Below are 16658 nucleotides of genomic sequence, written 5' to 3' on the forward strand. Positions count from 1 at the left end.
GACGGAACTGAAGAAATGAACAAGATTTCCTCATCAAAAAGGTGGTACCTCGAAGCCACCTGTTATGCAATCTTCATAGAACAATAATAAGTAGCCAGGAAAGTGGAAAATTTGCTTTCGATCTCCTGAAATAAACTCCAGAGATACGCTGTTTTAGTTGTATTTCATACAAAATATCTTCACACCAGTGTGTTCTTTGGTTTTGCTTGAATATGGGGCCTTAAACACCTGAAACATACTCCAAACTGAATAATTAAACCCCACTGTGAATCAGTAGCATGTTGCTATTCAATTCAATTCAATTTGTTTATTGTCATGTGCACAGTAAGGAAACAAGTTACCCTGTACAATGAAATTCTTAATTGCCATCCACAGTGAAGTATAATATACACATCATACACATATAACAATGAAATGTGTATATATATAAATATCTATGAATGTAAACAATATATAATAGTGATTGTGGAGTAATGTAAACAATGGCACTTATTATGCAAAAAGTGCCTACTGCCTAGTGCAATTAACTTATGTGCAAACAACAGTATAATGGCTGGAGCAGATTGAGTGCAATTGTATGCATTAGAAATGCATTGCTATATATATGCTATATATTCAGCTCTCTACTGTAATATTTATTAGTATTGAACCTAAAAACTTGTTTGTTTAAATGCAAATTTTGTTATGATTTATTCAGTCAAAATCAATGTACAGAATCCTTTGTGACACATTAGCATTTTACTAGGCTAACAATCTATTTCCCGACTCTATTTCATAATTAACTTGTAGTGAACTTATAAATCATTAGTTAAAGTTCACCCAAAATGAAAATGTTGTCATCATAATTTATTCAAAGTCAAACTTAGTTGGTATTTGGACCCCATTATGATAAAATATGGTAAATCATGGTAAAAATGAAGCTGTCCATTGTGTTAGAAGTCACCACCCTTTAAATTCCAGAAACAAACTGCAAACACACTTGTTTTGGCCTGTTTTTTGTTCAAAAATAATTCAACCTAAAATGTCCTAAAGGCTAAATAATTTTATTTTTTTAAGAGCTTTAAATTTATATAGCATGATCTGAAAACATGCACACTAGGCAAAATTTGACAATATAATATTCTTCATAATCTCTTCCATAAGCCTTTAACCAAAAAAAAAAAAAAAAAAAAAAAAAAAAACCTTTTCTTTTTTCCTCCCTCTCTGTAGCCTGTACATCTCTAAATGTCTGAAAGCTTGTTTTACCAGCACTTCTAATGATTATTTGTCATTTTATGATGAATTGCTTGTACTATTTCTCATTTGTAAGTCGCTTTGAATAGAAAAATCAGTTTTCTAATTATGTGTAAGTACTTTTAAATAATTAAAAAATAATAATACAAATATAGATTCTAAAAATTAGTCATTAACATAACAAAGTTTGGTATGATATTGCATTATATATTATTAGCTATATAATATATCACTTTAGAAATAAAATCAATCTGTGCTCAAGTTCATAAGTATGAAAGAGATGGAAAGCCTGATATGCTGGGGATAAAATTAATATCATCCCCATCAAATCATCACTCAGTCAAATTAATAATTGATTAGGCAAACTCTAGACGCCAGGGAAAAGTGATTTTCCTAGAGGCCCCCGCGATGACAGATGGCAAACCACCGGATTCCAGGCTCCGCCCATCACCCTCTTAAACCCCGCCCATCACTGTGACATCAGCCGCGCTCTTGGCCCCGCCCGGATGCGATGCGAGACGCGTTTTTGCCCAAGAGCCACAAAGGAGCACAAAGTGAAGTGAGCAACTCAACACTACAACTGCGGGGCTGCTTTGGATAAACATATCAGGAATGCAGAGGTGAGTTCATGCTATCCTTGCGCTTTTGTGTCTGTTCTTAATCCTCTAGGCTGCTTTAGAAAGGACTCGGATTATATTGGGAAACCTCCGAAATGTTTATGTTACAGTCTCGGTGTCAAGTAGAACATGCGTTTCTTCTAACATTTCATCGGCTTTCACAGCACTGAAGTTGTTGGGGATATCAGGTGAATTCAAGTGTTAAATGAATTAACTTGAAAGGGTGGATTATTAAAGCGTCGTGAATAATGTATATGGTTTTAAAATAGTACAATTAAACATGTTTTAGAACTAAGAATGATGCATTCAGTGAGTGAATGGACTTGTTTATTGGGAATTTATTGTCTTTTAATAGATTAAAGGTTTTATAATTCCCTTTGTCAACCCTCACTTATTTTTTGAGCGTGCGAATGAATAGATGTAGCCTATTCATGACTGTAATACGATATAAAATGTCTGTCTTTTTGAATATTTATAGTGGTTTGTCTAAGTGTGTCCCTTAAAGGGATAGTTCATTCAGAAATGAATATTTGCTGTTAATTTATACCCTCGCAGGACATCCATGATAGCTTTTCACTGAGGTAAAGTTTGCTTTATATTCGCATATTCAGACTTTCTCCTCAATAATATAATTTCAGAATTTTTTTTTGCCAAATTTAAATTGGGAAATCACATTAGCAGGCAATGACCATTAAAAGACATTGTTCACTGTCAGTTAAATAGTGCATAATGTTGTTTTGAAGTCATACTTGCATGCAATTTCAGACCGAATATTCAAATTTAGCATGGTAAACACTACTTTTTGGGACCGTGTCATGAGTTTTTACTGTTTAAAAATGAACGGATATGCAAATATATGAAACCATCTTTACCTCAGTTTGTTATTCTTAAGTAGAAAAGTAACAAAGATTAAGATTAATTTTAGTTGGAACTGTTGGGCTTTGATAATTCATAAAACATTAGTCCACGGCTAACGGCACATTGAGAATGAAAAAATGCTATACCAGCGACACAAATTTAATACTACTGGATCCTGACTGTACAGTAAGGTTTTGTGAGAAAAGCTGCTTCTTATTTACAACAATTAAAAAAAAGAAAACTTCAAAAAAAAAATAATAGTACTTTCACATGTTTTTATTTTTTGCTATACGAGCAATTCCATGCAAGTTTCAACCTTGCCATGAAAAAAAAAGTTTTCACCAAAACATGGAAACCGTTTAAGCGTTTTTTTTTGTGTGTGTGTGTAGGCTTGTATTTTACAGTACACTGTAAGAAAAAAATCTGTAATTTTACGGTTTATTTCCAGCAGCTCCGGCACCCCAGCTGCCAGAAATAAACCGTAAAATTACGAATTTATTTTACAGTGTACTTTAGAAATATAACAAACAATTCTATTTGATTTGATTTACCAAAGTCAAACAAGTGGCAATTTCACATCGGTCACATCCATAACGGAGAGACATCACGTTCATAACAAATCTTTTCCCTTATAAATACAAAAATGTCAAATAAAATAAATCCTGTTTGTTCTATTAACCTTATTCTTTAATGCGGAAGTGCACGCGTTTTTGCGATTGTTTTAGAACTTCCGATTCAGCTGCCTATGGGAGAAATGACTAGGAATAATAAACGGCAGAAAACGGTCAAACTACTTACTTTTACAAACAAGTGTTTGCATGACAATACAGACAAAGTAGAATAATATAATAAGTAAATAAGTTTGCAACACTAACGTTTAAAAATGAATGGAAGTGAACGAGACCGGAAGTTTCGAGCCAAAATGATTCAAATGGCTGCGCCCACTCGTACACGGAGAATAAGCTTAATAGAGAGACATAATTTGACCTTTTGATCAACATTATTACTTTTGATTTGTGCAGTTTAATTCACAGAATTTCTATAAAGTATGTTGTATACTGCAAATACTTTTTTGGTCACATCCAAAACAAATGTTTATTTTCCTCATTTAAAGTACAAAACATGTTTACAGATTGATATTTTTCTGGTCCCTTTACTCTGGTCAGTTGTTCTGTAAAATATAAACGGATGTTTCAGTTTATTGTGAACATATACTTTCTATGTGAACGTATGTTTTGAGTTTTTACTGCAAATGTCAAATGCATAACGCTGGAATTGCTTATACATCATTATTCGCCAAACTGTTGTCGAACATGTTAGAGAATTAATGTTCAATATCTTGCGCAGACTGATCATATAGCCAATCAGTCCATAATTTATCATCAAGATTTTATTTTAGCTGTACTTTTTATTTATTAATTAATGAATTTTTAGGGGTTTTTCACCTTTAATTTGAATAGTGAATAGGATAGTGGAGGTTACAGACAGGAAAGTATAGGGAGCAGAGAGAGGGGAAGGGTCGGCAAAGGACCTCGAGTCAGGAATCGAACTTGGGTTGCCGTGAGCACCATGGTGCTATATGTCGGCGCACTAACCACTAGGCTATTGGCACCGACTAGCTGTACTTTTTAACAATGTTATAAACCATCAAGTTTCTTTAAAGTTCTACCGAAGTACAAAAAAGATCACCAATATCTTGAATGGCCTGAGGGTGAATAAATTAAGCTTCCATTTTCAGTTTTTAGATACACACGCTGCAAATAATACATTCTTACTTAGAGTTTTTGCCTTTTTTTTTGTAGTCCAAATAGTAAGTTTATCTTTCTTACCTCAGTGGTATCATATTTTACTTGTTTAAAGGAAGAAATTAGTTAATTTTAAATATTTTTTTTGACGTAAAATGACAAAATGATTTGCTTGTCTAGAAAGTCAAAGTCAGCTTTGTTGTCAATTCAACCACATGTACTGGACACACAGAGAATCGAAATTGCATTACTCTCAGACCCTATAGGTGCCTAACATACAATATTAATTCAAACAGTTGAATTTTAAAAGAAATTACAATAAATACAATTACACACATAATATAATGTAAAAAATAAAAAATTGTAAACAAAATGCTTCTTGATTTAGGATTTTTGTATTAGAAACAAGACAACCTCTAAATAAGAAAAACCTGTTTGCTTGGCAAAAAGTCAAATTAAATTAATTCACACAGAGAATATCAACTACCATTCCTTTCTACTGAAAATGCAATGTATTTGATAACAATGGTTAATTTTAAGTCACTAAACTGCTGTAACTATGGTCACCATGGTGCATTTTCATTAGGAATGACTTGTTTTTTGCTTGACAGTTGGTTATTTGTTACCGTGGTTATCAGTGTTTGATAGTCGCGACCACCCCGGAGGTAATTTGAAACAGTGAGGAGGACATCCTATACATTCCCCCCTCCCTCTGCGCTCCTATTCCCAGCCGTCTATCGCCTCTCCTCGTCCTCCCTCCCTTTCCCACATTCCTTTCAGACTTTGAATGGAACCGGATTGACCTGTGGCATAACTCTGTCTCGTTTTTTTTTCCCCTACAAGACCTCAACCTCCCCCTGTTATATTAACAATTTATTTTCAAGTTACGTGGTGTTTTAAATATTCATGGCGTGGAGAACAAATGGCTGCTGCTACTTTACATCCCCCGCTGAACAAAAAACAAAAAGGTTGGTTTGTAATGGTTTTGATGGTTACGTTGGAAATTACATTGGGTTTTAATGGAATGGCTATAATGATTTCTTGTGGTCTCTGCAGATCATTTCTTGTCTTCTGTTGGTTGCACGTTAAAAGCAATAAGTCTTAATGGAATATGTCCCAAATATGCTGGCTTTAATGGTTAGAATTTTATGGGTTGTAATGCTTTTAATTGTAATTCATTCTGATAGTGTTCTGATGTTTTATTGATCTTTTTTACCCCAGCATATATTTGTGAGTGTGTTCGTGTTCGCTTGTGTATTTTAAATAACAAGGCTGTGTCACTTCCCTATAATAATGCTTTTATCATTGAATATAACAGTGGCTTCTTTTTCTAGGCTTGTTTGCAGTGAAACCACTTTTGTTGAGTCACAATGCGTTTGATTTAGATTTTTTATTTTCTCAGGGAATGTTCCAGATTCAATATAAAAGTAAACTCTGTCGGCAACCTGCTGTTTGTAACCACAGAGAAAAGGTCTTATTTGATTTTGGATGTTCTCTTTGGTTTGTAAATACAAATATATGATGCTTGCACAGTAACATGCTTGTAGCGTAACTAAAGATTTGCTACAAAACCATCATGAGCCTTCAACAGTTTCCTGAGAGTAAAATATAGATTTTTCTGCTACATTTATATTCAGTTAATTTCTGATATTTCATCAGATGTGTATAAAATCCACCTGTTTTTAATGCACATAGTAGTGTATTGCATAAAAATGCTTAATGGAAAGATCAAGATGCGCAAAGAACGCATGAACATAACTCTGTAGGATAAACTTTTTATCCGATGAGCAAAAATGCACATAAGTTATGAAACATATTTACTGAATAAATTCCAGAATGCACATAAAAAAGTGTTTATTGTTTTAACATATCATGTGGTAACAAAAATGGAAAACGATAGGTGTGTTTGACATGTACCATGGCTGCAGCTGGCAATCAACGAGATTAGCCAAGCGCAGGTGGGAGCGAAGTTGAAAATAAGTCCGTCAGGTCGGACAGTTTGTTTGCTGTAGTCAATTATAAAACAAAAGCTTTACATAAAAATAAAATCTATATTTTTTTATATTCTTATCTTATTAGCAAAATTTTATATACATAAATGTTACATTTTCAAACCAAAAACCTTTTTTTTTAATATTTTGCTTGCTGAAATGCAGTATTACTTTAATACAATTTATTTTACAAAAAATAAATTTGTAATTTATATAATCTTTTTTTTAATGTGTGATGTATATATCCCTTCTGTTTGGTTTTTTGTTTTTTTCTAATTGTTTTTTTTTCATGTTCTTTTATAATGTACTATGATTTGTATATTCTCACTTTTCTCTACAAACTATAGTTCATTTTCAACAAGGGAATTAACTATTTGAGTTGATATTTAATTATTCACTAAAAATGTCTAATTTAAATTGTTTATGGAGCTGAATACAGTAAATGGTCTGTAAAGTAAAAGGTCGAAAAATAAACCTGTGCAAATAAAAAAACGTTTATAATCAAATTATTTAACAATAAAGATGAATATTTGTAGTCTTTTAATAAACATAAGATGTACAAGATAGAGATGGCATAAAAAGTTAATTGTTTGTTTGGAAATTTGTGAGACAGAAGTTGTCCGAAAAGAAACTTGAAACTCATGTGGTGAATCCACCCAATCATGTAATATCGGTGTCGTCATCGTAGCTCCTGCAGTCACACTTCAAATGCTGCTCAGGCTAAGTCCGCCGGCTAATCTCAGAGCGCTGTCATAGTGCTTTGATGGCACATAATGTCACGTGGTGTCAATACAGCGTCAAGTCGGACACAATTTTTAACCAACATGCACTGCTTTAAGATCGGTCTGCACAGCGCTGCATGAAAGTCGAACACACCTATTAATAGACAAACCATCAGACCGACCACATTGCATTGTTTATCAGGAAGTAATATTGTTTTCTTTGACTCATTTGATGGGTCATAAAACATATTTGCAAATAAGTTCAGTTAGGATTTTTGATGTAAACAGCTATTGTCTGAGAAATTAGTTTTGCAAACTACTAAAAATTTCCTTTCGCTGCCATGTAAACGGTACCACGTCTATCTGGAAAAGATCAATTTTAATCCTCTTTACAACACAAACACTTATTTGTATTGTTACAATTTCCACTTTGGGGGTGGCACGTTGGCTCCTTGTTTAGCACTGTTATCTCACAGGTTTCCTCCAGGTGCTCCGGTTTTCCCCACAGACCAAAGACCTAGGCTATAAGTGAATTGGGTGAACACAATTGGCTTTAGTGTATGAGTGTGTGTATGGGTGTTTCCCAGTACTGGGTTGTGGCTGGAAGGGCATCCGCTGCGTAAAACTTATTCCAGAAGAGTTGGCGGTTCATTCCGCTGTAGCGACCCCTGATAAATCAGAGACTAAGCCAAAGGAAAATGAATGAATTTCCACTTTTCAGTATTATGTTTCCATTTGTCATTAGCATGTGGTCTGCTGAGAAGTATTTCACTTCCATCTGCTAACAACATGTCTTTGTCTCCCATGACCACTTGTTTTCAGATTTCATAGAGAACCCTTCCTTGTTGTTTTATCATGCTTCACAGCATCATTTTCACATGAGCACTCGATGCAACACATCAGAACAAATATGCTACTAAGACGCACTTGAATCAAAACAATAGATCTATTTGGAGCTCTTGACACCAGCTGTGATCAATCATGGTACGCCAAAGCGTGTTTATTTTTCCGCTTTTAGATCACATGCTCTCACATGCGAAAAGTGTTTCGGCAAAATAATGCATTTCTAAAAGATTATAGAAGATTATAAAAATCAATTCAAAACATTGACTGAACCAGAAACTTTGTGGCATGGAATTGCAGAGAAAATGGGACCCGGTGGTAAGGTTAATATTTTATTAAACTCCTAAGCATGATCGATGGTTTGTGTTTCCGGTGTAGTACCAAACTTTATCTTAATTTACTGTAGTATATCGTGCAGTCAAAGAGGTTGGGGAAAATGTGAGGACACATTCACAAGCGTAGGGGGGGGGGGGGAAGATAACCAGAAGGAGTGTTGTAGTGGGCAGGCTGCCAAAAAATGAATTTTTGTGGTCAGCGGCATCCCTTGAAGAGACATGAATTTGGCATATACAATCAATCACTTTGTTTTGGGTGTAAAAGCACAGTTTGCTGATGCCTTGGTTTTATCATGCCATGCTCCGTGTTAAAGGGCATTTGCGCAGCTTATGAGTGAGCAGGAAAGCTAATGAAAAGGATGGATGACAACAACTATTATGATTGTGATCTTTGTTTTGGAACAAAGCGACCAGAATATCTTATTTTCATGCACTTTCTTCCAACATGTCCCATATCAATCATCTGTTTCGTCAATAGACGAAGAGTAACCAGTCTTTTCTAGGAGTTTCAACTCCCACAACCACATGAGCATCTACACCATGAAAACGATTTGATCAAATGCGTTTCTGACAACCTCTGATGGTGGTCAGAAGGTGGACAAGTTCAAGATGTTTTAAGTGTCATTTACCCTAATGTGTTTTTGTTTTAAAATACATAAGATTTGTTATGGTTATGCCTAGTTTTCATGCTACTCTTCAACCCATGAGTGTCTTAAAAGGCAGTAAAGATCCTGTTTTCCTCTATACTCATCTAAGAGCCAATCACACAGCAGAAATGTGCAACAATGGTAATCTAAAAGTGTGTTTGAGAGATGTATCGAATTTTCAGCCACCAAAAATTTATCGGCCGAAAATACGTAACGCCATTTGGACCCTCTACTTTTTTGATAAAACTTGTATCGAAATATATATCGTTATTGTTCAATTCGGGAAAATAATTATTGAGATTGCGTTTTTGCTATGTCGCCCAGCCCTAGGTTAGTGTTGGTAAATGTTATCAGGTACTCATGGTCATGATGACAACTTTTAACATCTTAAATTTTCCATTTGAAACCTGTACAGCTATAACGTCTGATCAGTAAAAGTGATTTGCTAGAAAATATCAAATGTAAGTACATCATTCTACTATAAGAATCTTTAACATCTAAAGTCGAAAATAAAAGACCATCTAGATCAAATGTTTTGCCAATTGCGACAACATTTTACGCCAGCCTAAGTTCCATTTCAACCTAAGTTCCACAGAGTGTATCATTGATATATATATTTTTAAATGTGTTTATTTTAGTTTCCCCTCTTATTTAAAGCAGGTTTTTTTCTTCCATTGACCTCATCATATTCACTTCGTTGTATGCAACAGAATAATTTTTTTATTCCTAGAATTGCAACAGAAAGTGGCTGTAGATCCTTTCAATACAAAGCTCCTTCCGACTGGAACAATCTCCCTTCCTTTTTCAGATCAATTAAATCATTCTTTTTAGGGCTAATTTATTTTCTGTTTTGGAAACAACCTGCAAATGTTATTAATATTGGCTCCAATTTAAATGTTTATTATTTATTTGTATATCAATTTGTTTGTACTTTTGATTATATATTTTTTGTTTATATTGGCTTTAGATTGTGGGGAGTGTTTCCGGTGAATTGTACCGTTTGTTTGTTCGTTTGTTTGTTTTGTTAGTTGTATGTTTATGTGGTGTTGTACTCTGTTTGATTTATGAACTTTTTAGGGACCCCCTCGAAAATGAGATTCATCTCAAGAGGCTATTTCATTCAATAAATAAATTAAATTCAAATTCAGTTCAATTCAATTTTAGCATTCAAGAATCAACCCTAAAAACACCAAAACGAAACGATAGAACAGCCAACATGTTACGGATGCCATTCAAACCGCTTAACTTGTATCAAATCTCATACTTTCACAGAAATGCCCATCAGCTTAAAACAAAAAACACTCTTCCTATTATTTGCGTCTTGTCCACTATACATAAACCCCTGTTAGTCCAGCTTTGAACAGCAGTGTTAAAATCCCCCTCGAGTCAGATGACCATAGACTGTGAAAAAAAAGGCATAAAATGGCAGATCATTTTATGAGGATTTAATGTTTCAGACTTAGCCATCCAGAGAGATTACATTTGTAAGTAAACTGTGGCTTCTACAACGTTTATCCTGAGGCAACCAGGCCTGATCTAGAAACGCTTAACAACATCCAACTCCATTTCCACTGCTCTTCCCATCGCCCGCTCTTCCAATACGAGAGCAGCTATTATAGACATTCAGCCTTATGAGACTATATTTAAAGAAAGCCGCTAGTTTCAGTTGAGCTAAGGGTTAGCATTACTCTAAATAACCTAGAATTATACACTCTCTTTTGCTTTTGGTGTGTGTCGGGATGAGGGAGTGTATTGTTGATGGTATCAGTGGGTGTCTTGAGCCGGGATCAGGACCAAGACCTGGGCGGTTTGTTTTTGGGACTCAAAACATGAGACGCTGGACCGTCTGGGGCTCCAGATTAAGCCTGTTGTCTAACCATCTGATTCCTGGTGATTCATCGGCCGCAGATGTGTGTTTGTATAAACTAGCTTTCTTCATTTTTGTTCTAGCCATAGCTTGAAATGTGTTGAGAATTGCTCGTATTTTATATCCGAAATGTTTTTATTGGAGAAAAATAATGTTGAATTGGTATTTATTTAATGCACCATAAACTGAGTTTATTTAACATTTTTAAACCATTATGATCAGATTTAGTTGAATAAATGTAACTTTTCTAATCGCTTAAACTTATATCTGACTAATAATATTTAAAGAAGTTAAACTTTATATAGCTAAAATAAATAAGTTGGAACCTGATTAACTAAAGTAACAAATACATTTGTTATGATTTTTTGTTGTCTCAATCGGTAATATGTGAACTATACAATTAAATTAATTATTAAATAGTTTTTCGATTTTTATTTTTAATTTTTTAATTAATTTATTTATTTATTTTTTTTTTTTTTATATATATTGTCATGTGTGCTACCTAGTCCTGTCATGATGTCTATTTTTTGTTGTACGATATATCGCACCAAAATATATTGTGAAAAAGGATATTATTGTCATTTTTTGCCACTTATTATATACTGTAATGCGAGAGTGACAATATAATATTATCACAATGCAAGGACGCTCTTCCCAAGAACACCTAATATTTGATTCTTAAGAATGTTTAATTATAGTCATCTTAACAATTTAATAATTATGCATTGGAATCAGAATGTGAAAACACACACCCTAAATAAAGAAATAATAATAAATGTTTACAAAATAGTGCAAGGTAAAAAGTAACAGAGGCTGCGATATTGGCCACCAGATCTATTTTTAGTTGTCAGCCAGCCACATGAAAATATACTAAAGTAATTTATAGTAAATACTTTAGTGTTATTTAACCATACTGACACTGACACTTCCAATAGAGATAAAGATATTGCACAATCTGCTGAAATGTTGCAAGAATTGGTTTTTATGTATGGGCGATAAGGTATTGTTAGGATTTTATTGATTCCTTGTTCCGTTTCCATGTAAAAAATTTAACAAAATAAAAAGTAATTTAGGCTTTGTTAACGAGGAAATTCGGGTTCATTTTCATCAATCTGATCACAATTGGATGGGTAACACTTTACAATAAGGTTGTACATACTTTTTTTTCGACTTCAACACAAAAGATTATCAATGACGGAGTGTAAATCTGTAATTTCTTCGCTGTTTATGAATGAGCAAGTGGAGGAAATGTGCTGTTTAGTTTTACCTAAATGTATAAACAAACTAGCACCAAGCTGCTTGGCTACATGCCAAAAATTAAGCTTCATTCCCTCTAGGAGTGACTCGCAGCGGCAAAGCAACATGCGACCGTTCATTTCAATGGAGAGCGAGCAACTTCCGGCGACCTCAGTCTACACGAGTGACAGTGACTGCTGTATGTACCTAGAGAGACCTGCATTTGCAGCAGGTCACCACCCAGAGCGAAAGGCAGCTACAAAGTCACTGCTAGTCTGAATAACTTTACTTAAATGCACAACTCTTGTTGGTTGTACCCGGGATGCACAATGAATTTAACATGACGCATTCTTTTATTTCGATGTTTGGGAATCAACTGCAGATGCTTGGTCATGTTGGTAGCAACATGCTGCTTTCAACATGTTAGTTTAATGCAATGATTACACTTAGCTTTATTGTTTTTCACTACATGTAGCCTTTTAATTTGTTACAATGTCTATTTTTGTTCTTGGTGCAGTTACTTTCACGTGTCAAAGTTTCTAAATGGATCAAAATAGCTAAAACAAGTCTTGTGTGAGTAAACTCTCGTCACATTGGTCAGTTTCAGGGTTTATTTTCCAGTCCTGCTTATTTGAATTTATGGCAATTAAACATTAAGCGAAAAGCTGCGCTTTCATTTTGAATGGTTACACTTGCAGTGTATATAAATCAGAGGTAAGATTTCTCACACTTAGTTGGCTAGAATTATGCATTGTAGGCTTTATATTATGGAGAGAAGTGACTGCAGTTCAGTCAATTTTCCTAACAGATAAACAGCTCTCGTTAATGGTTCTGCATGCGTTCACTTTCGCTTTTAACATAAAACGCACATTTACCGGTAGGAATGACATCCGTCCAACTCATAAAGCTCTCTTCGTTTCAATCAAGCTGAGACGCACCTCCTTCAGGCAGTCTCGGGCTGATTGTTTTGGCGTGGATCTGAGCACGATTGCTGGTTTCACATATGCGAAACGAACTGCGCTAACTGGTGAAACGCACCAGCTTCCGAAACAAAAGCTTAGGTGTGAAAGCACCCTAAGTATTTGATTCCAGAATCGGTATCGATTGTCAATTGCCAACCCTAATGGCCGATATATATTGCATCACCAAAAATGATTGAGGTCGATATATTGATCATTGTGACAGGCCTAGTGCTGCCTATAGTGTAATGTATTCCATTAGAAAATGCTTAGAAGCTAATCCAATTGCAATGCAAAATGTATTAATGTTATCATTTATTTATATTATAATCATAATATGTTAAAATGATGTTGATTTAAGACTTTAGTATTATTTACATGCATACTGTCATGGACTGATTTTCTAAAAAAATTATTTATATATTCTTTATAATATGTAATTGTTAACAAACAATTTTTTGCTACATTTACATTTCATTAAACTTTGAGATGACATGTGGCATAAACAGTAAGATATTGTGTGTTGTTTGCATTCGGAAAAAAGTATCGTCTTCACCGTGGAATCACCTCAGCTGACTGACATGTGCTATCTATCTGCAGTTTGTCTGCGTTCTTTGCCGTTTCTGCTTCCTGTATTTGGCCTAGAGGAAGCTCCGGGTTATGAGTGAGATTCCTGTGCTGTTTATGTGCTATCAGCTGAGGAATGATATTAAATTCCAGTCGGTGGCGGCCAATTTCCAGATTTCTGGAGGGCTTCAGATACACACACACAACAGCAGGAGGCGGAGACGGGGAGCGACCCGAGCTACTCATCAGCCAAGCATTTCCTCTCTTTCTTTTTCTCTTTTCCTCTCTTGTCTTGCTTCTCTGTCTCTCCACTGCACTTCCTGTCATAGTTTGGCCATTTCCTGTTTTTGTAAACACCGTTGTTGTCCAGGAGAACGCCTGACCTTTCTCAAATACCTTGCTTATGTTTGTTTTTCTTATGCATAATATAATTCCTGGTATTTTTTTTTTGGTTGATATTTGAGCGAGTGGTCCAGTTCGCATTCCTAGCTCACTTCTCTTGGAAATTGGCCTATTTGATATTTGATTTGAGGCACAACACATTAGCTAATATCTGAAACAATACTATGATGCTAAACGTAAACTATAATGGCCTACATCACCGCTGTGACTTGTAAAACCAAATATGTTTGAGCATTTTGGATTTTTGCATATGTTTTGCATATGTTGCAATATCATATCCTGATTTGGGTTTATTTAGATGGTTTAGCTCATGTTGTGTTCATATTTTGGTCGAATCCTGACAAAGCTTGCTTGAAAGTGGACTCCAGATCCATGTTTTTAGCATTTTCAGTCAGCTTGTTTGGCGTACTCTTGAAGAATCACACCAGAGTTTGTTTGAAAGTACTGATAACCACATTTAAGGGTTCTTGGACAAATTTGGTGTGGTTCAGCTTGCAGTGTTCACACTTATTCAGATAATCCAACTATTCTAACAAAGAAATCCAGTTTACTACAGTTAAATATACACCACAGTTTGTTTGTAAGTAGACCGAGACCCTTTTCAAGCATTCTTGGTCCACTTGTTTGCTGCTTATGAAGTTTCTGATGGTAGAATTTACACTTCTTCAAATGAACCACGATAACAAAGTAAGCACATCAGGATTTGCTTGAAAGTGGACTTAATGCTGGATTCAAATCAAATATTTGTGCAAGTAGACTACATACATAGTTAAGCAAACAGAGGTGAGTTTCTGTCTGGCTGCAAGACTTTGCCAAAGTCTTCTGTGCAAGTTTAAAAAAAAAAGTTCTAAATTCTTTGGAGGTGAAAAACATCCCGCAAGTAATCTAGAGCAAGCGACATGATCACTGTGTTCTCTTCACATTTGGTGTGATCCCAGTTTAAGACCTACTTTTAAGTGTTGTTGGGTGTTATGTTAGTGTTCACACTTATTCAATTGAACCACGGTAGCATGTCAGTCGCTTAAGAATGGAAGTGAACTTTGGAAGCAGACTGAGACTCCTTTTTTTTTAGTCTACTTGTTTGGTGTGCACAAAGGTCCAGATGGTAGCATTCACACATATTCAAGTAAACCGCAGTAGCATGGAAGTCACATCAGAATTTGTTTGGATGCAGAAAAAGACCTCTCTTTTAATGTTTTTGGCCCTCTTTTTTTGGTGTACACCAAAGTTCGATTTGCAGCATTCAGACTTGTTCAGAGGAACAGCACTAAATAATCAGTAATAAATAAAAAAGAATCAGTTTGGTTTTATTTTTATTTTTTTTGCGTGTATTAATTTTGCAGATGCATTTATCCAAAGCAACTTAGTTAAAAAAGACTAAAATAAGTACTTCAAATCACTAGAGACCAGCAATATTTAGATTTCAGTACTGCACAAGGTTTTCTAGAAGTGTTTATAAGAAAGTGTATGGTGCATATGGAGAGGAAAGTAAAGTAGTGTTTTTTTTTTTCCTACAGGTTTTACCAGAGTTATTAACAGCGCATTTGCTCAAGCGTGTGTTTGAAAACAGATTAAGACCAATGTTTTCAGTAGCCTCAGTCTGTTTGATTGGATGGCAGCCAATCAAACACTTACTCAGGTAAATGGAGCAGTCACATCAGAATTAAATTGTAAGTGGGCACAGAAAGCCATCTTTAAGCATTCTTGGTCTACTTTATTGGTTGTCATCAACTAATAAAGTGCATTCATGCTTATTCAAATAAACCATACGCTTACTCAGATCAACCATACTGACAGAGCAATTACATCAGAATGAATCTAACCAAACCCAACCTGCAAAGTGTGAACGCGCCTGTAATCATGTTTTAGTAAACCAAACCAAAAGTTAGTCAGTTACTTGTCACTTTTGTGTACAGAGAAAGATGTCTTGTACTTAATTAGGTGAGTGACAGCTTTTGCTAACCACACTAATTATGTTTAAGCAGCATTTAATGAAGTGTTGCATAGTCGAAGCCACAGTGAGCAGACTCTGAAAGTCAGAGGTAAAGAATTCTGAAACATCGATATCGGAATGATTTTCATTTAATCAAAAGATCTATCCATTATCTTGCGGATTTCCATTTGTTATCTAGGCACAAAGGCCTAAAGGGAACGCATTGGTGTTTGAGGCAGACTGATATACACAGGCAAAGCACAATGCCTGTATTTGAGATGTAGGCTGTCTGATATCTGAGACGAAGAATCTTATTGGCTCCTACCGATCTGGAATTTGGCCAATTGGGTGCTTGATTCTGTCTGAATGACTGAGAGATTAAAGGGTCAACTTGAGCTTCATTAATGCTAGACTGAAAACACCATTTATTTTTGACTCTCTCACCCTGAGACACCCGGCTGAGTTGGAGTGTGCACATTTGTGTCAATCGATGTAGATTTCTTAGTGGTTGAACTGCACATAGCTTAATATTTTGATTTATCCTTTTTTTTTAAGGTTGATTGGCTATGGGATAAATGTTTATTTACTAGCATTACAATAATGTTACAGTATATAACATTAACATACATGTAATGAGTACCAGTAATGAGTACAAGTGCGATATGGCTGTATATTAGTGATGATATACAGCCACATAGCACTG

At 35.0% G+C, this 16658-nt stretch overlaps 1 protein-coding gene across 2 annotated transcripts in view; it reads left to right on the plus strand.

Annotated features, from left to right (window-relative positions):
- Positions 1-1759: 1759 nt before the first annotated feature.
- Positions 1760-16658, plus strand: part of sh3bp4a (SH3-domain binding protein 4a) — a 54356-nt gene continuing 39457 nt past the window's right edge. For both annotated transcript variants that reach the window (XM_056448012.1, XM_056448013.1), the window contains exon 1: positions 1760-1853. The gene's annotated coding sequence lies outside the window, so the exon portion shown is untranslated. The remainder of the gene's footprint in view (positions 1854-16658) is intronic.

The sequence above is a fragment of the Danio aesculapii genome, chromosome 22, assembly GCF_903798145.1.
Source record: "Danio aesculapii chromosome 22, fDanAes4.1, whole genome shotgun sequence".
Taxonomy (NCBI): domain Eukaryota; kingdom Metazoa; phylum Chordata; class Actinopteri; order Cypriniformes; family Danionidae; genus Danio; species Danio aesculapii.